The 25,798-nt window shown below is 37.1% G+C and overlaps 1 pseudogene; it reads left to right on the forward strand.

Moving 5' to 3' along the window:
- Nucleotides 1-1,634: 1,634 nt before the first annotated feature.
- LOC100346661 (glyceraldehyde-3-phosphate dehydrogenase pseudogene) lies at nucleotides 1,635-2,740 on the forward strand (annotated as a pseudogene).
- Nucleotides 2,741-25,798: the final 23,058 nt, after the last annotated feature.

Genomic DNA, 25,798 nt, shown 5'->3' on the forward strand with positions numbered 1-25,798 from the left:
TTCCCTGCTATGCCACATTGGCAGCACCAACACAAATTTTTAATAGAGAGAAATCATATGGCTATTTGTCTTAGTGCTCAGGATACAAAGTAATAGTTTGGATAAAGATATTTACTTATTTGATTTGAGATTAGGCTCATCTTGCTAGGACAAATTTTCAAGACCAAGCTTGAATGACACCATGGTGCTATTGTTCTTTGTTCCGGGCTTGACTCTGGAGGGTTCCCAATGAATTAAAGCCCAGTTCCTGTTAATAATTTAACTAGCAACACTCAGTTGATTCATCATCTCTGGTATATAGTATTATAGACTGCAGTCTATAGAAACTACTAGGAAAATGAAATCTGCATCTTATACAGATACAGACAGTAAATAAACTATCCTTTAAAAAGCTATGGGGTCAAATTATGGGTATATACACATTTACTATGATAGTATAGGTTTTCACAGCTTAATCCACCATGAGTTAGAAGAACAAGAATAATGAAACTTTGATGATAAAGATCTTTCAGTTGACTTCAGCTCTCTAGATTTCCAAAGAACAAAATTACAAAAAAAAGTAAATTGTGTAAATGTAAAATGTAAATTGTGATTTATATACATTTTAAAAGAAATTACATTTAATGAATTGGACAAGAACTATTCCTTCTTTTTTAGCATAGTAAGAATTATAGATGTAGAGACAACAGTGAATTAGGCACTAAAGAGACTTGAATTCTATCAAGATAGTGGTAATTATCACTATGTGAATTGGGAAGGATCATAATATTGATAATCCTTGGTTTCTTAATCCATAAAATGGGATAATAATATATATTCTATCTGTTCTATACAATCATTAAAAGAATCAAGAGAGAATGCATATTAGATTAATTTTAACGTATAAAGCATTTCACAGCAATAATGAAGTATTATAATGTTATCCTTTCAAAAGCTGGAGTTGTTACCCAGAATTAAATAAGTTGTTCATACACTTTCAGAAGATGCCAGTTATAAATTATTAGAGTCATAATTATGTAAATATGAATTACAAATAAAGTTCTGTTACAAAGCAAGCTAGGAAAAAAACAGGTGAAAACCATACTTTGAGAGTCGCTTGTGTAGTAATGACATGGCATGAAACCCTCTGAGAGTCAATGTCCTCCAAACAGAAAGCATTGATTGGACAAAGGAGTTTTAGCTTGGAAAGGAAGTCAAGGCCTCTTAGGATGCCATCTCGCAGCATATTCCAGTTTTCTTCATGTCTTCTCAAGGAATGGTTTTTTGTTTGAGCAAATAATGCTGGGATCGCATAAATCAGTTTTTGATAGTCTGTTCTTCACTGAGCATGTAGCATTACATATCCTCAAACTTAAAATGCTCAATGAATGCAGTTCGCATTTCTGTTTCTTAGAAGGAAAATTTGCAATGGATTAAGACAAAAAAAAAAAAAACTTTTCTGATTCAATTTCCAATGCTGAGCTTTCCCTCAGGCTCTGCCACAAACCATAAAACAAAAAATGGTTGTATTTGCATCTTATTGTATTATAGTGTTTTTAACATTATGCATTTTAACATTATGTACTACCAATGCATCCCCCAAACAGAAAATTATGGCCAGAATAAATAGATTTGTTCCTACTGGGCACCTGGTCACCAAGGCTGCTTTTAACCCTAGCAAAGTGAGTGTGGTCCTGTAAATCTGTGAATGACGCTTTCTTTGACTTCAAATACATAGCCTACATGTTCCAGCATGACTCCATTCACAAGTTCAATGGCACAGTCAAGGCTGAAAAATAGAAGATTTTCATCTATGGGAACCCCACCTCCATCTTCTAGGAGTGAGATCCTGCCAGCTAAGATGGGATGATGCTGGTGCCAAATATGTTGTGGAGTCCACTGGTGCCTTCACCACCATGGAGAAAGCTGGGGCTCACTTGAAGGGTAGCAGTACTAGGGTAATCATCTCTGGCTCATATGATGATGCTCACATGTTCATGTTGGATGTAATTCATTAGAAGCATGACAACTCCCTCAAGAAAATCAGCAATCACTTCTGCACCATCAACTTTGTAGCCCACCCTGACTGAGGTCATCTATGACAACCAGGACAACTTTGGCATCGTGGAGGGACTCATGACAACAGTTCATGTCATCATTGCCACCCAGAAGACCATAGATGGCCCCTCCAAGAAACTGTGCTGATGGCTGTAGGGCTACTCAGAACATTCTTCTTGCATTTAATGGTGGCACCAAAGGCGAGGGCAATGTCATATCTGAGCAGACTGGGAAACATGAGTATGGCCTTCTGCATGCCCATCACCAACAATTTGGTCATGGATCTGACCTGCCATCTGGAGAAATCTACCTAATATAACCATATCAAGAAAGTGATGAAGCAGTCTTCAGAGGGCTACCTGTAGGCAGCCTGGGCTACATTGAAAACCAGGTTGTCTCTTACTTTAGCAGTGACATCCACTCCTCCACCTTTAATGCTGGGCTTAACAATGCCCTCATGAGCTTTGTCAATCTCATTTACTGGTATGACAGTGAATTTGGCTACAGGAATATGGTGGTGCATCTTTTTGTCCCAGAGCCTCCAAGAAGAGGAGAAGTAAAAATCTGTGGAGCACCAGCCCCAGCAAGAGTTCCAGAGGAAGAGAGAAGCTCTCACCTGCTGAAGAGTCCTTGCCCCTACTCAGTCCTCAACACACTGAAAATCTCCCCTCTTCACAGTTTCCATCCGGGCACCCTGGAGTAGGAGAGGGCTCATGAATCCTTTCATTGTCTTATTATCATCAATAAAGTCTGCTGCAACCCTTCCACTTCCCCTCCCCTCACAAAGGAATGTCTCCTCAGAAGGATTCTAAATCTGATCTAATTACTTGTTTACAGTCTCACTGAGCTAATATCATCCAAGAGTTCTCTATGTAGAGTAACAATAAGAAAAGAAAAATTAAATTAAATTAAATCTGAAGCCCTTGAAAATAGGTTGCTCAGTTAGGGGGTGTGAATTTTTTCTTGTATTTTGCTACTCTGTATTGAAATGCATCTTATTTAATTGTGCTTGCTCCCTCCTGTTCCATGGATAGTGCACAGCATGTACTTCACTGTTGTGACATATCAGCAGTATGAATCATCCCCTAAAATCATCATGTGCTTAAATCACTTTGGTTCTTCTGCTCCTTAGATCTAGGCAATTCTGCCAAAGCCCAGCAGGAAGGATTATTTCACAGCCTGAGCCATTGACTTTAAGACAGGGATTATTGGAGTCATGTTATGTTGCATACTTCAGCCGATAGGCCATTTTCATAGAGGCCCACATAGTTCTCTATGTGGGAAACCTAAAAGCCTATGTAGATTCACAACTTATATATAGACGTTAGGATGCCCTTAATGAATTTAAAATTTTTTTCTTATATTTTCTTTATTTTCATGCAGGAAAACGTTAGGTGAGAGCAAAATCTAGTGGAGATCTTTATAGTCCATCTCTTATGTGCAGTATTTCTCAAAATGTAATTGTTTAACCACCTGAATTGCAACCTTCTGTTGTTCTTGTTCAAAACTGTAGTTTGTTTGTTAGAAGTCACAAATTTCTTCTTTTAATATGCTATTGCAATTTATCTGGAACTAACTCATTAAGCCATTTTGAAAGTATCTTTTGTGTAAACCAAATATATCCTGCTATTTGCTAAATATTCAATTAATGCTTTTATAACAGTAACTGGGCACAGATCACAGCAATATATTTCCTAAGCTATGAAAAAATAATCAATATGATAGTTATTAGGCCCAGATATTCATCTGTTTTAAAAATGTTCTCTATTTCAGTAGCTCCAAAACATTGGGCCCCATTGTGGACAAATTCAAACCACTGTAGGTGGCTTAGAGAATCTGAATTTTAAATACAAAACCAAGGTGAGTCTGATACGAAAAGTCTTTGAGGAGCCAGTGCCAAGACACAGCAGGCTAAGTTTCCACCTGCAGCTCCAGCATCCCATGTAGGCACTGGTTACTGTCCCTGCTGCTCCTCTTCTTATCCAGCTCTCTGCTTATGACATAAGGAAGCAGTGGAAGATGGCCCACATGCTTGGGCCCCTGCACCCACATGGGAGACTTGGAGGAAGTTCTTGGCTCTTGGCTTTGGATTGGCTCAGCTCCAGCTGTTGTAGCCATTTGGGGAGTGGACCAGAAGATAGAAGATCTTTGTCTCTTCATCTCTCTGTCTGTAACTCGACCTCTCATATAAATAAATAAAGCTTTTTTAAAAAGTCTTTAATATCATTCTAGCTACTATATGTTCCAGAATTTTTATAATATAATTTGTAAGCATCTTGAAAACATGTAAATACTCTTGATTCTTCAATTTTTATGTATTCTGACATATTGGTAGATGGGCAAAGAGATGGATAATTCTTAGGATTACTGTTTCTTCCATGATCATTGTCAGATTAAAACTGATATTATACACCATCTAGTCTGGAAATTTTCTACATAATTAGATGTGAAGCTCATCAAGAAACCCCTGATCAAAGTATTTCCCCTTCCACATAGTCATAGTTCTCAGAAACCTAACATTAGGAATGTATTCTGGTGAATCATGAGGACTTTTCAATTCATTCATTTTGCAACTTTCTCTCTACATACCTACTACTATGTGCCACAAATTATACCAATTTAAACAATCTCCCAGAGTTCTCCATTAAAATACAAAGATACATGTGAACAGATTTAGAATATTTATTAGCTAGTAGAAAAAATAAGAACTAACATTTATTGACCACTATTTTTGTCATAGATATTTCAAATGCTTTATGTATAATATTAACTCTCCAAACAATCCTATTGCAGATACTATTTATCATCATCATCATCATCATCACCATTTTATAGATTAAGAAACCACAGCACAGAAAGGGTATATAACATGTTAAAGATCTCAAAGCTAGAAAATGGCAGCATTTGGATTCAAATGTGTGTAGTCTATCACCTCAGCCTTACGTCCATAATTACTGCTCTCTCTGGAGATAGTCAAATTTGTTTCTCTGGGACTAATATGGTCCTTAGGAAACATGATGCTTAGCATTGTAACTACGCTTGAGGTGAAAGCAGAGAAATGCATAGGGAGACACAAAAACAGGAAGTGGAAATAAAATCTAAATTTAGCCTTCTCTGTCACCTTGCTGAACCTTATTTGTGAAGCCACAACAGACTATCCGCCTCTTTATATCAAAACAAGAACAATGGTCCTCCAGTTTTATGTAGCACCTGGTAATTCATTAATCCTTTCCATACTTTTTACTTTATTTGGGAATCATAGTTCCATGAAGCAGACAGGATTAGCATTATTATCTATAGTCTTTAGTTGAAATTGAGGCACAAAAGAATAAATCCCTAAGTTGCAGAGGTAGTTTTGATCTAATTCTTTGGATTTTAGTCTGACTATTGTAAATCCCTTGGCATATTTACTCTAATTTTATCCCCAGCCACACAGAAAGAAAATGAGGTAGAATATTTGTCGAAAAAGAATACTATATTTTCTGTTTTTCTCTTATCCTTTTCAATAAATCAGAACTGGGGGGCAGGAGAGAAAGATTAAATCTGACATGTGGTACAACCTGAAGGCATCACCATTCCTTGGATGCTATTAAGGGGTAGCTCAGTTTCAAACTTCCTTGGGAATTTATATAAAACAGTCTCATATTTTCATTTTCATAGCTCTCTCATGCCTGCCTTATCTTCTCTAGTTTCCTCTGAGAAGAATATTTAAAATTCAAAAATGAAAGATGATTCATGCTTCATCAGTTCTGGTGCCCTACCTTCAAACATGACAGTACCAGCAGATAGGAGAAAACTAAAGAAACTCTCACACCTACACAGCTGAAGAAGGGTTCAGGATGTAAGGAGACTATTTGATAATTTCACAGTCATAGAGAGGTGACAAAGTAATCTGCTCAAATGTTGAAAATAGTGACACATACAAAATCATTTCAAGGCGGCTCTTGAACTCTGTTCTCTTTTGTTACTTTCCCTGTTATAAAGGTCTATATAGGAAATGAATAAGACTTGTCAATCTCCAGGAGATAAATACTCCTGTCTCAATAGGGAGCTATTCAAATTGATAACTAATACCACTAAGCAAAATTCTATAGAGTTGGCCCAGGAAATATTAACCTTAGATTTACCTGCCTACTGAGGATATTCATATTCTAACAGCTCACATATATTTGGGAAACAACAATTACAGGTTTAAGCATTTTTGTTAATATGTTCTGAACTTTGCAAAATTGAAAAGTAAAGAGAAAAAAAAGTGTATTTCAGAAACGTTAGCAAGCTATTCCTCCAAGGAATCAAGGAGAGACTTCAGACAAATTCACAATTTAGCATTTCACATGTCCCCAAAATTTGAAGTATTGTATTCAGACCATACAATCTCTACCTCTTAAAGTTGTGGCCATGCAAATTGGTGAGTAAATGAACAAACATATTTCCAATAAGCATCTACTATAGGCCTAGTATTGTGCTGCAACTTTAAGTATTACTCATATTTGTCACCATGCCTGAAGCTCTGGGAGACAGACCATAATCATATGGTTAACAAGAAGCACAGTTAGTTAAATGCTCTAAAATTTCTGGATGTAAAACACCACGGTAAAGATCACTACTTAAATCACTGATTGTTCCAGAAAACACAACATTGTTATGTTACCTGAAAAGTATGATCATATAAGTAACAACTATAGCTCTGTGGGATAAAAGCAACTTAAAGAAAATAATTGCCAGTAAGAGTCACCATAGCCATGGATACTAAAAATGCATAGAAAAGTAACTTAACAAATTTCCACAAACTGAAACCTTCAGTTATTAGCAATATCCCCTGGAGGAAATATGCCTATCAATATTACAGAAAAATCCTGTGAACACTCTGGAAAAAAACATGTGGAACCCCCAAATTATGTGTGCTTGCAGTAGTTAAGATTGCTTTGGAAAGGTCTAGAGGTCATGCTCTAGCAGAAATGGTGAGATACAGAAAAGCACAACTTAACATTGTTATTAACGTAACTTCATTTTGATCCTTCACTGTAAGCTTTATGGTCTGAGGAAAGATGCATTTCTGTCAAATAGCCAAGTACTCATCAAATACTAAAATATGGTTTTGGTAACATCTGCCATGTTTATCCAGTTTAATATCCCTCTACTACTCTGATCTTATTCAGGAACTCTTCAGTTTTCCTGAGACTGTCCCAAGCTATTAAATAGCTTTCTGCTTTCCTTTGCTCATACTTTCAGCTCAACAAATTTCAATTACTACCCACATCCATGTTTAGGAGACAAAGTAAACATTAGAAAACCCAAAACTATCATCATCAAAAGCCTGAAAAAAATTTAGTATTTTCTTATTTAATATTATCTCCAACAATTTTCATAAATGTAGAATAATATTCCATATACTTTGTACCATTAACTGTGACTTTGGGATTCAAAGTCCACCACACTTTAGAGAGGCAAATTGTATTCAGACTACAGCAGTTATTTGTCTTTTTATGCTATTGTTTATTTTGCTGTTCAGGAAGTTTTTAATTTGATGTAGTTTTATTTTCTATTTTTGCTTTTGCTACATACATTTTTGTGCCATACTCAATGAATCACTGCCAAATCCAATTTCATGAAGCTTTTATCTCTGTCTTTTTTCTAGGAGTTTTACAGTTTTAGATCTTATGTGTTTGTCTTATATAAAGTTTTAGTTGGTTTTGTGTATGATGTATGATAAAGGATCTTTTTTATTAACTTGTGGATATTCAGTTTTCCCAGAAAAATTTCTTGCAGAGATTATCTTTTCCCATTGTGTATTCTCGACACCCTGGGGAAAGATCAGTTGACCAACTATATATGGATTTATTTCTTGATGCTGTATTTCATTAGTTTCTATGTCTGCTCTTATGCCCAAACCATATTGCTTTAATTATTATTGTAACTTCATATTTTTAAATCGGAATGTATAGAAATCTGTTGTCTTTTTATAAGATTATTTTTACTACATACCATACTTTCTGGTTCCAACAAACTTGTAGGTTTTTTTCTTCAATTTGTGTATAAAATGCCATTGAAGTTTTAATAGCTATTATATTAAATCTGCAGGTAAATTTGTGTGGTATAGACATTTTTAACAATATTAATTCTCCAGTCAATAACCATGAAATGTCTCCATTTATTGGCTTTTTAAAAATTTTTTTCATCAATGTTTCGTAGTTTTTAGTATACAAGTCTTACAGCTTCTCAGGTAAGTTGTTTCCTAAGTGTTTTATTATTTAGATAGTATTGTGAAGGGAATGATTTTTTTAAAATTTTTTCTTTGGAATGCTCAATAGAAATACAACTAATTCCCACATGTTAAATTTTTTATCCTGCAACTATATTAATTTGTTTATTACTCTAACAATTTTTGTGGGATCTTTAGGGTTTTAAATATGATCTGTAACCAGAGATAATTTTACTTCTTCCTTTCCAATTTGGATGCTTTTTTTCATATTAAATTCCTTTGACTTGGACTTCCAGTAGTTTGTCAAATAGAAGCGTGAGATTGAACAGCCTTGCCTTGTTGCGTGGTCCTTTTCCAAAAAGGTTTCATATTTTCACCATTGAGTATGCTGTTAACTATGGGCATTGAGTACACGCCCTTTACTGTGTGGAACAGAGATAGATTTCTTTCTATTCACAGTTGTTGAATTTTTATCATGAATGGATGTTAAATTTTGTCAAAGGCTGTCTTCTGCACATAAAGAGATAATCATGAGATTTTAACCTTCATTGTATAATACTCTATATCACATTGATGTATTTTTACAGGTTGAAGCATCCTTGAATCTCAGAGTTAATTCTCACCTGGCCATGGTGTAATATTATTTTAATATGCTTTTAAATTCTGTTTGCTGATATTTTATCAAGAATTTTTACATTGACATTTTTCGGGGATATTCAGTAGTTTTCATTCTGTTAGTTTATTTGGTTTTGGTATCACACTAAAGTTGGTCTCATAAAATGAGGGCATTTTTGTATTCCTTCCTCAATTAGAAGAGTTTTAGAAGAATTGGTATTATTATCTATATGTTTGGTAGAATTCACCAGTGAAGTTATCTGGTCCTGGGTATTTTTCAAAGGGAAGGCTTTAATTAATGACTGAGTGTCCTCACTAACTACTAGTCTGTTCATATTTTCTTTCTTCGTGATTCAGTCTACATAGGCTTTATAGTTGTACATACTTGCACCTTTTTAGGTTATTATGTTTGTGAGTATATACTTGTTCACAGCTACCTCTTATGATCCTTTTCATTTCTATATAATCACTTGTAATGTCACCTCTTTTTTTTTAACTTTTATTTAATGAATATAAATTTCCAAAGTACAGCTTATAGATTACAATGGTTCCCCCCATAACTTCCCTCCCACCCACAACCCTCCCCTTTCCCTCTCCCTCCCCCCTTCCATTCACATCAAGATTCATTTTCAATTCTCTTTATATACAGAAGATCGGTTTAGCATATATTAAGTAAAGATTTCAACAGTTTGCACCCACACAGAAACAAAAAGTGAAAAATACTGTTTGAGTACTAGTTATAGCATTAAATCTCAATGTACAGCACACGAAGGACAAAGATCCTACATGAGGAGTAAGTGCACAGTGACTCCTGTTGTTGACTTAACAAATTGACACTCTTGTTTATGGCATCAGTAATCACCCTAGGCTCTTGTCATGAGTTGCCAAGGCTATGGAAGCCTTTTTGAGTTCACCAACTCTGATCATATTTAGACAAGGTCGTAGTCAAAGTGGAAGTTCTCTTCTCCCTTCAGAGAAAGGTACCTCCTTCTTTGATGACCTGTTCTTTTCACTGGGATCTCACTCGCAGAGATCTTTCATTTAGTTTTTGTTTGTTTGTTTGTTTGTTTTGCCAGAGTTTTTTGGCTTTCCATGCCTGTAATACTCTCATGGGCTTTTCAGCCAGATCCCCGTGCCTTAAGGACTTGTCACCTCTTTTTTATACGGTTGCATTCTCTCTCCTTTTAAAATTCATTTAGCTAAGATTTTGCCAATTTTAGTGACCTCTTCTAAAAAGCAACTTTTAGTTTTATTACACGTTTCCTTTTTTTCTAGTCTCTATTTCATTTAATTCTGCTATAGTCATAACTTATTTCCTAATGGCAATGTTGGACATGGCTTGTTCTTCCTGCTCTATTTATCTGAGATGTAAAGATAGGTCTGTGATTGGCATTGTGACACAGTAGGTTAAGCTGCCATCTACAATGCCAGCATCCCATATTGGAATGCCGGTTTGATTTTCAGCCATTCTGCTTCCAAACCAGCTCCCTGGTAAAGCAGCAGAAGGCGATCAAAATGTTCACACCCCTGCATTCCATGTGGGAGACCCATATGAAGTTCAGAGCTCAGGATTTGGCCTAGACAATTCCCAGCTATTGCCGGCATCTGGGGAGAGAACCAGCACATGAAAGATCAATCTCTCTCCCTCTCTTTCCTCTCTCTCACTGTCACTCTGCTTTTGATATAAATAAAATTAAAACTTAGAAAATAAAAATATAGATAAGGTTTTTATTGGAGTATTCTATTATTTAATGTTATATATTGCTCAGCATATACTTCTCTCTGTTCTGCTTCTGCTGCATTCAATTGATTTTGGTATGCAGTGTTTTGTTATTTTGTTTTTATCAAGGAACTTTATGTATTATCCTTCGATATTGTTTTTGAATCATTCCTTGTTGTGATGGATCCTTAATAATTTGCACTTATCTATGTTTTGCAGCTTTCCTTTTGTTATTGATTTCTAGTTACATTCTTCATAGTTGAAAAGATTTTGCATGCTTTCAATCTTTTTTATTAGTTTTCATTGGGGTATCATTGAAAATAAAAATTATGTTTTTTTTCCTTTTTTTTAAACTTTTATTTAATGAATATAAATTTCCAAAGTACAGCTTATGGATTACAATGGCTTCCCCCCCTCCATAACATCCCTCCCACCCACAACCCTCCCCTTTCCCACTCCCTCTCCCCTTCCATTCACATCAAGATTCATTTTAGATTCTCTTTATATACAGAAGATCAGTTCAGCATACATCAAGCAAAGATTTCAACAGTTTGCTCCCACACAGAAACATAAAGTGAAAAATACTGTTTGAGTACTAGTTATAGCATTAAATCTCAATGTACAGCACACGAAGGACAAAGATCCTACATGAGGAGTAAGTGCACAGTGACTCCTGTTGTTGACTTAACAAATTGACACTCTTGTTTATGGCATCAGTAATCACCCTAGGCTCTTGTCATGAGTTGCCAAGGCTATGGAAGCCCCCTGAGTTCACTGACTCTGATAATTTTTAGACAAGGCCAAGGTCAACGTGGAAGTTCTCTTCTCCCTTCAGAGAAAGGTACCTCCTTCCTTGATGACCTGTTCTTTCCACTGGGATCTCACTTGAGGAGATCTTTCATTTAGTTTTTTTTTTTTTCCCCCAGAGTGTCTTGGCTTTCCATGCCTGTAATACTCTCATGGGCTTTTCAGCCGGATCCGCATGCCTTAAGGGCTGATTCTGAGGCCAGAGTGTTGTTTAGGACATCTGCCATTCTATGGGTCTGCTGTGTAGCTCACTTCCCATGTTGGATCGTTCTCTCCCTTTTTTATTTTATTAGCTAGTATTTGCAGACACTAGTCTTGTTTATGTGATCCCTTTGGTTCTTAGTCCTATCATTATGATCTATTGTGAACTGAAATTGGTCACTGGGACTAGTGAGATGGCATTGGTACATGCCACCTTGATGGGATTGAATTGGAATCCCCTGGTATGTTTCTAACTCTACCGTTTGAGGTAAGTCAGCTTGAGTATGTACCGAATTGCACATCTCTTCCCTCTCTTATTCCCACTCTTATATTTAACAGCGATCACTTTTCAGTTAAGTTTCAGCACTTAAGAAGAATTGTGTAATGATTACAGTATTCAACCAAAAGTATTAAGTAGAACAAACCAAAAAAAAAATACTAAGAGGGATAACATATCAAGTTGCTCATCAACAGTCAGGGTGAGGGCTGATCAAGTCACCGTTTCTCATAGTGTTCATTTCACTTTAACAGGTTTCCTTTTTGGTGCTCAGTTAGTTGTCACCTATCAAGGAAAACAAGTGGTATTTGTCCCTTTGGGATTGGCTTATTTCACTCAGCATAATGTTTTCCAAATTCCTAACAGGGATCACTTTTCATTTAAAATTTAAACACCTAAGAATAATTGTGTGTTAATTACAGAGTTCAACCAATGGTACTAGAACAACAACAAAAAAAACACTAAAATGGATAAAGTAAAAATAAAAATTATGTTTTACTATCAAGATGCACAATGTGATGTTTTCATACAAGTTCTATTGTAAATTTATTATCATAACCGTTAATAAATCCATTACCTCATATACTTTCCTTAAAAGTATGTATATTATAGATAATATATACATATATATATATATATATTTGGAAGGCAGTTATAGACAGAGGGGAGAGAGAAAGAGAGAGAGAGAGAGAGAGAGAGAGAGAGAGAGAGAGAGAGAGATTCAATGAGTTTACCTCCCCAAATGACCACAATGGCTGAGACTGGGCTAGGCTGAAGCTAGGAGCATGGAAATCCATCCAGGTCTCCCACGTGGGTGCGGGGGCACAAGGACTTGGGCCATCTTCTACTGTTTTCCCAGGCACATTAACAGGAAGCTGGATTGGAAGTGGGGCAGCTGGCATTCAAATCAGTGCCCATATAAGATGCCAGCATTGCAGGTGCCAGCTTAACCAAGTGAACCACAACACCGACCCCCATAGCTGTCGCTTTATGTTTAGAATACCTATGATCATCTCTATTCCTGCATTTTAAGTTTATAAGAAATTATTATGTATTATCACCATGCTGGCCACTAGATTTCTAGCACTTTTTTTATCTTATATCTTTATACCCTTTCACCAATATCTCCCATATACCTCCAGTTCTACTAAGTTTCCTTTCTACCCTCTGTATCTTTGAGTTCAATTTTATAAATTTCAGATAAAAGTATAATCACTCAGTATTTTTCATGAAGTGTTTGGTTTATTTAATTTAGTGTAATGTTCACAATGTTAACTTATTTTTCCACTAATGGCAAAAATCCCTTTATTTTTTCAAGATGTATAATATTTTATTGGGTCTACACAATGACTTTAACAAGTCATTCATTGATGAACAATTAGATTATGCCCATATCTTGGCTACTATGAATAATCTTGCAATGTGCATAGGCTTATCTTTTTGGCTTACTGGTTTAATTTCTTTTGGATATATACCCAGCCATGGAATTACTGGATCATATGGTAATTCTGTTTTTAATTTTTGAGGAAACTCCATAATGGCTATGCTAGTTTGCAAGCCTCCACAATAATACATATGGGTTTCCTTTTCTCCATATATGTTCTAACACTTGTTATCTTTCTACTTTTTGATAATAGCCATAAAAAAGACATGAGATGGTATCTCATTGTGGTTTTGATTATCGTTTCCCTATTACTAGTGAGTTTGAGCATTTTTCATATATCTCTTGCCTATTTGTTGATACTCTGGGAAAGTGTCTATTATATCTTTCACTAATTTTGAAATCAGGATATTTTGATTATATTTGCTATTTAATTGTATTATTTATTTATTTTAGATAGTAACTTCTTACTGGATGTATTCTCTACTCACCACAACACAGAACATTCTGTCACCCCAGTGACAATCTGTCAAGTGCCATGTAATTTAGTTGAATTTTGATACTATCTGCCTGGGGATAGTGACAGATTCCATAGGCTGAGGCGCATATTTCTGCGAAAAGAATGAAAATTCAGTTCATTTTCTAGAATGGATCATAGAAGTTATAGAAATACTTTACTGACATTTACCCATTTATTAAAAGGGGTATTACAAAGGATACAGATAAACAGGCAAATGAAAGAGATGCATAGACCAAAGGAGAAGGGCCAGTGGACTTCCTTTTTTTTTTTTTTTTCTCAGCAGACTAGCCTTCAGGAACCTACATGTGTTCAGCTGTCCAGAAGCCCCCATTAACTCAGTCCTTTTGAGTTTTTATGGGCGCTTCATTATGTAAAGCCAAGTTGTTAACCACTGACTTATCAACTCAACCTCCAGCCTCTCTGCCCTCTTAGTTTTTAGGTTTTTCTGTTGTTTTTCTAGGTTGCATTTATGTGCTGATCTCTGTTATTTACTTCTTGGACATATTTGTTGTTCTTTTCATGGTTTCTGGAGGTGTACTGCTATTTAAAGTTTTTGTGTGTGTGTGGTATAAGTATTTGTGACTAGAAACTTCTCTCTTAGAAAACTGCTATTGCTGTATATCCCAAGTTTTGTTCAGTTGTGCTTTCCTTTGTTTCTCTCAATGCATTTTTTCCTGTTTTTCTTTTTCTTTTAAATAATTTTAACATATATATAATTGTTCATATTTATATGTACTATGTGATTTTTTACATGTATACATTGTGTAATATCCAATCAAGGTAAATATATTTATCCTTTCAAGCATGTAACATTTGTTATTATTGAAAATACCTTAAATGCTATCTTCTAGATTCTTTTATAGAGAAATACACACTACACGAACACTACAAGTACTCACCCTACTGTGTGGCAGAATCCCAGAACTTCTTATTCCTATCTAGCTAGTACTTGCCAACCAAACTTTTGCACCCCATGTTGGAAAGACTAGAGACTCATTCTGTGAGGACCAACAGGACCTTGAGGTCTTTGAATTTTATCGGGTGCCAGATTTTGGAGCCGTAGCCCCAGCTTGGAAGCACGTGGCCTCTCCATGTGGCAGCAGTTTTGCTTTCTGCTTGTAGTTAGGGAGATGGGCTGTGGCAGAAGCACCTGGCTGTGGGCGCTACACAGTTATGGGACTGCGGGCAGGGATATGGTGCTCCTTCTGACAGAATTTTTCACAATGGGCCAGACCCAGGAGTCAGTTCACTCTCCCTCTCCCATGTGGGAGGTATCTCTCCTCCATCCCATGCTCCCTAGAGCTGGGTGACTGGCGATGTGAGCAACTCTTCCCTTGCTCTCTTCAATATGACTTGTCTTATGATTAAAACAAGACTAGAGACTGTAATATCTCACGTGGATTCCATATCCCTTGTGTGTATGACTTCACATTCGTGTCTCTGGAGGCTTTTACTCAGCTCTTACCTTGCTTCCCTCCTGTGCTGTCTTCTTTCCGTGAACTTTCTAAAGCTGCCTTAAGTAGCTTGCTGGACTGGCTGTCTTTTGGATTCCATTTGCATTGAATATCTTCCCAGCATTTCATTTTCAGTCCATGTGTTCCTTAAAGCATAAGTGAATGACTCATATACAGGATATACTTAGATTTTGTTCTTTTTTAATCCAGTCAGCTATTTTATATCTTTTAAAGGAAGTAATTCTTCCATTTCCTTTGAAGATAATGATTGGTAAACGAGGACTTACTATTGCTATTTTGTTAAATGTTTTCTTACTGGTTTGTAGATCCTTTGCTTTTTTCTTTCTCTTTGCTGTCTTGTTTTGTGACTTGACGATTTTCTGTAGTGACATTCTATGATTCCTTTCACTTTACTTTTTGTGTATTTGCTTCTGAACTTTGATGTATGGTTCCCATGATTCTTGTATTTAACATTTCATGATTAAAAGCTATTTTAACTAATAACAGATTAGCTTCAATCCCACACAAAAACTCTTCACTTTTACTCTTCACTTTCAATTTTTTTCAATGCCGCATTTTACGTTTTTGTATTGTGCATCCATTAACAAATTATTGTAAGTGAAGTTGGTGTTGGTGAACGTTTCAAGAATCCTCAGTGGTCAAAGCTATGTTTCTACTGTCTGTGAGTACTGTTGGGTTCTTCAGTGGTAAATCGTTCTGGGTTTCTCCCAATCTCTTTTTTCTAATGGGAAATCATGGCCAAAGGGATTAGTCTTGGCACTAAGTCCAGCTTGCCAGGTTGCTCATTGTAGAATCAGTGTCGGTTGCATGGCGTGCACTGAGCAGCCACAGTACTGGAGTCTGGAGCACAAGCGGGAGCACTGAAATCTCTGTTCTAGGATTCCTGGCATGGATGGAGCTGCTGCAGTGCTTATTCTGGTGTCTGAAGTCCAGGCAATGGCCAGCCAGTTATGCAACTGGAATCAGGGGCACAGGTGTACTTAGAACTACCAGCTCCAGGTTGAGGACACAGACTAGCCTAATGTTGTGGTTGCTCTTATGTCATAGTCATTGGCACTCCCTGAACCACAACAGAGTCGGGGGCCGAAGTACAGGCATGCTCAGACATATACCAAGATTCTAGGGTCCATGGTGTGACTACTCCACAGAACCAGTGACACTGGTGTCTGCTGCATAGTACACAGATGATCGGAGTATACGCAAACATGGTGCTATTGCTTCACTTTCCAAGGTATGCATGGGGTGCAGAAGTGGCTCTGATCCTGGGGTGGTAAAGAGTGACTCCTCCTCATGGGCAGTGCAGCATCATCTCCCTTTTCAGGGGATGCACCGTGGCTACTGGTCATCTCTGAAACATGCCAGTGACCTCTGTAGTACAGACCACTGGAGTCCACACTGATGAACACTGCGACTCTGCCATAAAGTTTGAGAAGAGTTCACAACTGCTGTATGGTCTGTGCTGAAGTCCTCAACGACAAAGGCTAATGGGATTCTCTGCAGAGCAGGCCATTAGATATCACATGTCACCTGCCCACAGGCTGATACTAATAGCCTCTGTCCTTCTCTGTTTCAAGCCCCCTCCAGACATTTCAGACATGCCAATCTAACCAGTGATCACTGCTGTGAGGTTATTTTCTCATTTTTGTTCCACAATGTTACTGCAGGCTCTTCATTGGACTTTTGAGTCTTCCCTTATCTGTTGTTTATTTTGTGCTAGTGTTTTTTTTTTTTAATTTATACGATTGGTAGAGTTATAGACAGTGAGAGAGACAGAGAGAAATGTCTTCCTTCCATTGGTTCACTCCCCAAATGACTGCCACGGCCGGCGCTGCACCGATCCGAAGCCAGGAGCCAGGTGCTTCCTCTTGGTCTCCCATGCGGGTGCAGGGGCCCAAGCACTTGGGCCATCCTCCGCTGTCCTCCCGGGCCACAGCAGAGAGCTGTACTGGAAGAGGAGCAACCGGGACTAGAACCCGACGCCCATATGAGATGCCAGCGCCACAGGCAGAGGATTAACCTAGTGCACCACGGCACCGGCCCCTGTGCTAGTATTTTCTAAACATACATGTCACTTATATCATTCCTCCATTTTGTTAGTGGTCACTTCATATATTTAGATGATGATAATTGCAAACATATGTTTACAATGGTTAAATCCTTTTTGTGACTTGATCAATTTATTATTTTCTAATATCCTTTGTATCTTATAAGAATTTTTTAATTAAGGTCTATTTTGTGTGATATTCATTTACCACCTTCATATTTTCTTTTTGCTTACTGTTTTTGTGGAATCTCTTATACTCTTTTTTACTTTTATCCTCATATCTGTACCATTATATCTAAGTTGAGTCTCTTGTAGACTGTACATACTTGGATCCTACATCTATGACTTTTGACTGAGGAGGTGGATTCACTTACATTTAAAACAATTACTTATAGGGAGCTATTTTTTTTAAAAAAAGATTTATTTATTTATTTGAAAGGCAGTGTTACAGAGAAGCAGAGGCAGAGAGAGAAGTCTTCCATCTGCTGGTTCACTCCCGAGATGTCCACAACTGCTAGAGCTCCACCGATCCAAAGCCAGGAGCCAGGAGTTTCTTCTGGGTCTCCTACATGGAAACAGAGGCCCAAAGACTTGGGCCATCCTCTACTGCTTTCCTAGGCCACAGAAGAGAGCTGACTCAGAAGTGAAGCAGCCAGGACTCAAACCGGTGCCCATATGGGATATCAGCACTACAGACTGGGGCTTTAACTTGCTGCGTCACAGTGCTGACCCTGTAAGGAGCTATTTGGTGTTGCCATTTAATTTCTATATATCTTTATAGCTTTTTTGGCCTTATTTACTCACATTTTATATTCGTTTGTTTTTTATGGATAGTTTGTATTGACACCAAGGATTCCCTTTTCTTTTCTTTTGTATTTCTTTTGTAAATGTTTTGTGGTTATCATTGATTTTTACATATAATACCATAAAGATATGACAGTCACATTTAAACTGATACAATTTAACATCAACACATACAAGAACTCTACTGCCTTAAAGCTACCACTAGTTTATATTGTTGGTGTTACAAAATATGTCATTATTTATTGTGTCTCCATTAACATATATTTATACTACTGTTTTATTCTCTTTCTTTTAAATATTATAAAAGTGAAAAGTGGTTACATATCAATATTTAAATAATACCAGTTTTATATTTGTCCACATATTTTCTTTTATCAGATAATTTTATAATTTCATATGGCTTTAAGTTACCTTTTGTTTCAAGTTAGAGGGAGCTCATTAACACTTCTTTTTTGTATGGCTGGTTCAGTAGTTGTGCAACTTCTTTTGCTTATCTGGGAATTCTTAATTGATACATTATTTTGAAAGGTTGTTTTGTTAGATATGATTCTCAAATAACATTTTTTCCCAGCACATTAAATTTATTATCCCACTGCCTCTGGCTCCCAAACATTCTACTTAGGTATCCATTGATATTCTTATTAAAGAATCTTTCTATGTTATGAGTCATTTTATTCATTCTGCTTTTAAGATTTTTGCTGCTAGTTAAACTACAATGTATCTCAGTGTGAGTTTTATTATATTCATCCTACTGAAGTTCACTGAGTTTGTATTTGTAGATTCATGTTACTCCTCAAATTGCGAGATCATTGTCCATTAGTTCTCCAAACAACTTCTTCATTAAATTCTTTCTTTTCTTTAGGACTCCCATAATGAATATTTTGGTCCTTTGATGATATCTTATTAGTCACCTAGATCTCTTCTATTCATTTTTCCTTTTATTTTTCTTTTTTCATTCTTAAATTCAGTAATTTCATGTGATTTGACTGTATAGTTTTGATTCTTTCTTCTTCCTGTTTAATTCTTTGTTGAATTCTTCTAGAAAAATGTGGATTCATTTTATATTTCAGTTCTAGAATTATTGTTTTAACTAATTTCTATCTCTGCAAGTATATCCATTTTGCTCATATATAATTTTACTTATTTCCTTTAAGTCTCTGTTTGTGTTACTTTTTGGATCTTTGAGCATATTTAAAACCATTGTTTTAAAGTTTTGTGTGTTAGGTACAAAGGCTATCTTTCTTCATGGTAAGTTCCTGAAAATTTATTTTGTTTCTAAAAGTGGGCCTGTTTATTTTTAAACCACATCATCATTGCTGAAAAATGTGCATTTAAATAAAGATCCACTCTCCCAGAATGGTTCTTTGCATGGGACGATCTTCACTAATCAGCTTAACGTGAAAAATTCCCTAGGTCATGTGAGGCATATATTTTCCTGTGTGTGTTCTCTTTTGCCAATTCCCAAATCCATGGCTGCCATTAATATCTTAATTTCCCTGATAATCTCACCTCTGTTTCTTCTTTAGACCATTTATTTTCTATTGCCATTTCTCAGCCTGCAATCTCTTGCCCACAGGCTCCTGCATATCTGTAATCCCCCTGAATTTTTCCCATGATATTGCATCCACCACGATTTTCTGTGGTCTTTTCTCAGGTTAAGTTCTGAGGTATTCCTAACTATGTAGCACCTTTCATCTTAATTCCAAGTCCATCAGGACATAACCCAGTCTCTCATCAGCTCCTAGATAGACCAGAATGTTACAAATGTCTTGCATTCTTTCCTTTCCACCCTAAAAGAGAAATCACAAATTAGATGGCTTCCTTCTGAGCACACTATGCCAGGGAGAAGGCTTGGTAATTTTTTCAGAGATTTATTTATTTATTTGAAAGGCAGAGTTGCAGAGAGACAGAGGCAGAGGCAGAGGCAGAATGGAGAGAGGTCTTGCATCCACTGGTTCACTCCCCAAATGGCTGCAATGGCTGGAGCTGGGCCGATCCGAAGCCAGGAGCCAGGAGCTTCCTCCAAGTCTCCCACGCAGGTGCAGGGGCCCAAGCACTTGGTCCATCCTCTGCTGCTTTCCCAGGGCATAGCAGAGTTGGATTGGAAATGGGGCAGCCAGGTTTCAAACTGGCACCTATGGGATGCCGGTAAGGCAGGTGGCAACTTTACTAGCTATGCCACAGTGTCAGCCCCAGTAATTTTGAATAAAAACATCACTGCATTTCCTACCATTCCGAGTATAGCTTTTTGTTGATTCAACATTTCTGGCATCTCTCTCAAATTAAAAGCCTGAACTTTGTATTACTGACTAGACATAATCTTTTGTCTGTCCCTCTGGCATTTTGCTTGGCTTATCCAAACATTAACTGTCTTATCATTTTGCTACAAAACAAACTAGCACCTCTGAAACTTTAAAATATACAGATTCAACAATTCACAATAATTTCTAAATTATATCTATTTTCCCCTCAGCATTCTCAATCCAAGTCTCAGATTCTATCAAAACAATGAATTTTTAAAGTTAAAAGTGAGAAAATTTAAGAGATTTTTGCATTAATCATCTTTCCTTTCCAAATGAGCAAACTATCTCCCACTGAGATTCAGATGATTCTCAAGTTTGTGTAAGTTACGATAATGTTAAGTTAAAATGTAAATCCCTTGAGTCTAAATACTGTGCTCCTTGAGAAAGGGTAAGATTATACTTTCCAATATAGTGTCTCTCATTTTAACTTTTTCTAATTATTTCCAAATATTTCTGGCCTAGATCATGACTTGTTATCACATGCCTTGACCACTGTACTATACCCCAATATATTTGTTTGTCTTCAGTTCTATAGTTTCCCTCATTGCCCCATTTATTCCTATTTTCTGTAACATTCTTCCTATAACACTGTTATATCAAAACTGTTCAAGGACAGTTCAGGTCTCCAATCTTAATTTTTGAAAGTTATAACTCTATATTTGATTAATTAGTTCATTTTATGCTCTATAATCTAAATCCCACTTTCAATTTTTTTTTTAAGATTTATTTATTAGAAAGGCAGAGTTACAGAAAGACAAGGAGAACCAGAGAGAGAGATCTTTTTTTTTTTTTTTTGACAGGCAGAGTGGACAGTGAGAGAGAGACAGAGAGAGAAAGGTCTTCCTTTGCCGTTGGTTCACCCTCCAATGGCCACCGCTGCAGCCGGCGCACCGCGCTGATCCGATGGCAGGAGCCAGGATCCAGGTGCTTTTTCCTGGTCTCCCATGGGGTGCAGGGCCCAAGCACCTGGGCCATCCTCCACTGCACTCCCTGGCCATAGCAGAGAGCTGGCCTGGAAGAGGGGCAACCGGGACAGAATCCGGCGCCCCAACCGGGACTAGAACCCGGTGTGCTGGCACCGCAAGGTGGAGGATTAGCCTATTGAGCCACGGCGCCGGCCCCACTTTCAATTTTCTTCTCTACTCTTTTCCATACTTTTTGTGATCTGAGTTCTCCTTACTGCTCATATATTGCCAATCTATCATGTATAGTTTTAATTTCACATGCAGTAAGAAGTCGCTTTGGTCACTTTATTCCAATTTAGAAATTTTGTAGCATGGAGTTTATGTATTCTTCTTCTGACATTTAAAATCAACAGCCTTGAAATTAATACATGTTTTCCAATGTCATTAATGAGCTGGTCAGTTCTTGAATGCAAGGACCATATCATATGCTCCTTGAAAAGTCCTTCTTTCCCTGGCATAGAGCAATATTTAGAGCAAGCTCTTAATATTTGTTAATTGCTGACTGACATGTAAAACCACTAAACAAATGTTGAACAAGTAAATAAATTAATTATTTCTACATCCTCTGAACATGCAATAGCATATGTTTACAAGATACTTAACACAGTATGAAAAGCGGCTGAAACAATCTCCCCAGTCTATTCCTTTGGCACAAAAAGGAACTTGTAATTACTTCCAGGTACTCCATCATGATTTTCTGCACCAAAAACTGGAGCTCATCCACAGATTTCCCCAACTTTTTTCTATTCTTTTACAGAAAAAATTTCCAATACTGCCATTTTTTTTTTTTTTTGAATTAAGCTCTTGGCAAAGACTTCCAGTTTGACCCAGTTCTTGTTGCTGCTTCCCTGTGGGGTTTGTGGCTGCTTTGTCTGCATTTGATTGTTGCCACATGCAGTATACTAAACTCTCCTGCAAGGGAGTGGTGCCCAATTTCCCAAGAGAAAGTCTTTGTCACCACTCCTGCTGTCATGTTCCTAAGCCATTTGGATCTTAGCCATAGAGTGGCACAAATTGTGATTTAGTACTTTTGCCCTCAAGGGCCAAATTTGTATTACAATTTAGAAAGAAAAAGGAAGAGAAGAATAAACTGAATTTTGAGCCAACTTTCCTGAAATCAATAAATCTAGTTTCTGCTACATGCCGTGGTTCCTGGCTTTGCCCATAGAATGCAGTTCTGGCAATGTTAACAATGCATATTTTCCCTTGTCAAACATTTCATTTATTCAACTCTGTTTCAACATCTTTGGAGCTTTATCCATTTCCCCCCAATGCTACTACAACTGTCTGTTTCTTTCATACGAAGTTCATACTCGTACAATATATAACCACCAACAATCAAAGTACTGCAGAACCTGTTTCATGTTTATTCCTTTGCTGCTTTTCTCTAGAAAGACTAATTCCACAAGCAGGAATCTAAACTGGTTTTTCATTTCCAGTGGGTGGTAAGAAGGCCAACATCAGTCTTTCTTAGCAGTTTGCCTACATAGCCCAACAGTTAGTTCTCTATTGTTCCAGGAACCGTTCATGCATATAATAAAGTTCCAATGAGTTCAGACCTCCAGTTTTCAAAGATGTTTTAGGGAGGTTTTTTTCCTAGCATAGCTTGAATTGCATTTTCTCAGATGGCCACAATAAAATATCTATGGATTATCCATGTTATTAAAATACATTATTGTGTTTCCATAATTCTCACTGTCTTCTAGGAATAGGTTAGGTAGTTGTTCAGATGTCATTATAGTGAAAATATATGCCTCATTCTATTTACACTTCAGAAAATTATTGAATAACAATCCATAGTCAAATACCTACAGTATGTGATAGGAATAATGTTTTAGAGAAAGACTCAGATAACACCCAAATAATTTTAATCATTACCTTCCCCAAATATTTGAATGATATAAAGTAAAATTCAAGTATCATATGTAATAAAGTTTAAGACAGATCATTAATGTTGGAAGGGTTATTAGAACATGGTATATTATAGTATGTAATCTGTTGTAAGACATCACTATCCTGAATTCTACTCTAACATTGTCAGAATAATTTTCATCAAATCATTCACTCCTTGGGTAATTTTTCTGCCTAACCATTTTTAGCAGGTCCCTCTTATATTCAGAATAAATCTCAAAATATCCATTCATCTTCTAAAGCCCACAGTCTTCTTATTAATCATTTCTGTAAAACCTTATCAGAGACTTACCTTCAAAGCAAGCTCCCCTATCTATTATGATGAAGTTTTTCATACATTCCACCACTAATGACCTCCTGTATGCCTTTACTTACACTGTGCTCCAGGCTAAATACCTTTCTTCAACCCTCAATATTTAAAAAATGAGTTAATATTTACAGATCCAACTGAGATATATGCCTCTACAAAATCTTCTCAGAATTATTATAACCCAAACCATACCCACCTACGTAAGTTCCTTAACATGGCACATGGTAAAGGATTGATATTTAACTCTTATTGCTCTATTCCCCCCTTTTTGTGTTTTTTTATCTTCCTATGTAAGCTATATGCTCCTTAGCGACAATAACTTTTCTTTTATATTCCCCCTTAATAACTAAAATACATTTCTTGGGAAGTCCACAATAAAGTTTTTCTTAGGAGCAGACATTTCATACCATCCTTCTCCAACTCCATCAACACATTTAATGCACAAGTTCCGGAGAAAGAGAAACAATACAGAATACTCTGTTTGAATTGGCATATCAGTGAATGAAAATTTTTGCAAATATCTACCCACATAATGCAAGCAAATTTGTAATACATGAAGTCTCCTTTGATCATCTAAGAGCAGCTTTTTATAGGATGAATGCATTTCACTAACTAGTAAATGAGAAAAACTGGCGTGGTGAAGCAAGGCAGAAATCGGAAAGAGAGAAGTGGTAAATAAAAATCCTAACAAATTTTATAGACATTAGTCCAAGTTTATAGAAAATGCTATTAGTATCTGAGAGGAATAATATAGATAAAATATCAGTGCATTTTAATGGCAGGCAGAAATTCAGTTTCCCATGAAAAGAGATGACATGGAGAAAATAGTTTTTAATTCAGTGTTTATTTTAGATTTTAAACTAGTGAAATTAAATATATTAATTTGTGGGCTCGTGCTACAAGGCCCACACTGTCAGGATGGTGGGGTGACGGCATTCTTTAACAAGAAGCACCGGAGACAGTTTTGGTGAACATGTCCGTTTATTAATAGTTGGACACAAGCTTTTATAGGGCAGGCAAAGGGGAGTAGCTAGCTCAGGGTGGCAACACTAATTCTATAGGATAAAGCTGATACTGGAGCCTCTACACTTCTCCAATCAACTTGAAGGTCACATAGCCCGTGTAGCATTCCATGTTGTCTTTATGGGTCTGGGCCACACCTGAGTGCTGTTTACCTAATTGACAACTACAAGGCCTCTCAACAGGAAGTGGGGGTGGGGGAAATGTGCTTGGGGCCTCTTCCACCTGCCAGCAGTCAGGTCATATATGGGTCCAAGTGAGCTCAGCCCCCGACCAGGGTCTTTCCTTGGAGGAATGGCGTGTCATGCCTTCTTAACCTCCAGCATGGGCTAGGCAGGAAGTCTCCCATTCAGGCACAGGATCACCCACGTTAATTAAGAACATTTTAGAGTATTTATCTTTAAATCAGTAATTAATGGAATTTTTAGTTTTCTTAACAAATGAAAATAATGAATCATATCTGCCACATTTTGAGAACTCTGAAATTGCAAATATCTTTTTGAAGTTTCACGCTAGTCTCATTTTAACTTGGTGGTATGATTGATGTTTTCAGCCCATGTTTACACTCCTGTGGAACTGTGGTCTTCCTACATTTTCCTTGTTGAATATTATGATTAGTGGTGAATTAAGCATGTGAATATAGAGTGGATAAAAATTATGTCTGCAAAAACTGATGAAGAGAGGGGAGGGAGGGTTGCTATTTTTTTTTGGGAGGGGAACAGGAAACAGGAGAGTGAGGGAAGTGTGGTTGTTTCCTTGGAACTGACCCTATGGAATGTATAAAATCTATTCTCCCTAAATTAATAAGGAGTAAATTAAAAAGCCTTCAAATTTCATAATTTCTTTTTTTTTTTTTTTGACAGGCAGAGTGGACAGTGAGAGAGAGAGAGACAGAGAGAAAGGTCTTCCTTTGCCGTTGGTTCACCTTCCAATGGCCGCCGCGGCTGGTGCACTGCGTTGATCCAATGGCAGGAGCCAGGTGCTTCTCCTGGTCTCCCATGGGGTGCAGGGCCCAAGCACTTGGGCCATCCTCCACTGCACTCCCTGGCCACAGCAGAGAGCTGGCCTGGAAGAGGGACAACTGGGACAGAATCCCGCGCCCCGACCGGGACTAGAACCTGGTGTGCCTGCGCCGCAAGGCGGAGGATTAGCCTAGTGAGCCGCAGCACTGGCCCATAATTTCTTAGAATTTTTCTGGTGTAACCA

This window comes from Oryctolagus cuniculus, chromosome X, assembly GCF_051225735.1.
Source record: "Oryctolagus cuniculus isolate XC-2025 breed Fujian yellow rabbit chromosome X, ASM5122573v1, whole genome shotgun sequence".
NCBI classification, from domain to species: Eukaryota; Metazoa; Chordata; class Mammalia; order Lagomorpha; family Leporidae; genus Oryctolagus; species Oryctolagus cuniculus.